Below are 262 nucleotides of genomic sequence, written 5' to 3'. Positions count from 1 at the left end.
ATTAATAAACCTTTTAAATAAGCCTTTATAAACCTTAATAAACCTTTATAAACCTTAATAAACCTTTATAAACCTTTTAAATAATTTTTTAAATAAACATTTATAAACCTTAATAAAACTTTTAAACATTTATACACCTTAATAAACCTTGTGAATAAAACCTTTATAAACCTTAAAACATTAAAATAAACCTTTTAAATAAACCTTAATAAACATTTAAATAAGCCTTTATAAACCTTAATAAACCTTTTAAATGAGCCTT

At 18.3% G+C, this 262-nt stretch overlaps 2 protein-coding genes across 5 annotated transcripts in view; both read right to left on the bottom strand.

The window, feature by feature from the left end:
* The window catches only part of gps2 (G protein pathway suppressor 2), an 831,114-nt gene that overhangs the window by 27,769 nt on the left and 803,083 nt on the right, over positions 1-262 (bottom strand). The window lies entirely within an intron of this gene.
* LOC119409329 (CTD nuclear envelope phosphatase 1A) overlaps positions 1-262 on the bottom strand; it is a 23,297-nt gene that overhangs the window by 2,607 nt on the left and 20,428 nt on the right. The gene's annotated exons all lie outside the window — the stretch shown is intronic.

The sequence above is a fragment of the Nematolebias whitei genome, chromosome 1, assembly GCF_014905685.2.
Source record: "Nematolebias whitei isolate Nwh7 chromosome 1, NemWhi1, whole genome shotgun sequence".
In the NCBI taxonomy this organism is placed as follows: domain Eukaryota; kingdom Metazoa; phylum Chordata; class Actinopteri; order Cyprinodontiformes; family Rivulidae; genus Nematolebias; species Nematolebias whitei.
The sequence above is the reverse complement of the archived record's forward strand: the minus strand, read 5'-3'. Positions and strand labels throughout refer to the sequence as shown.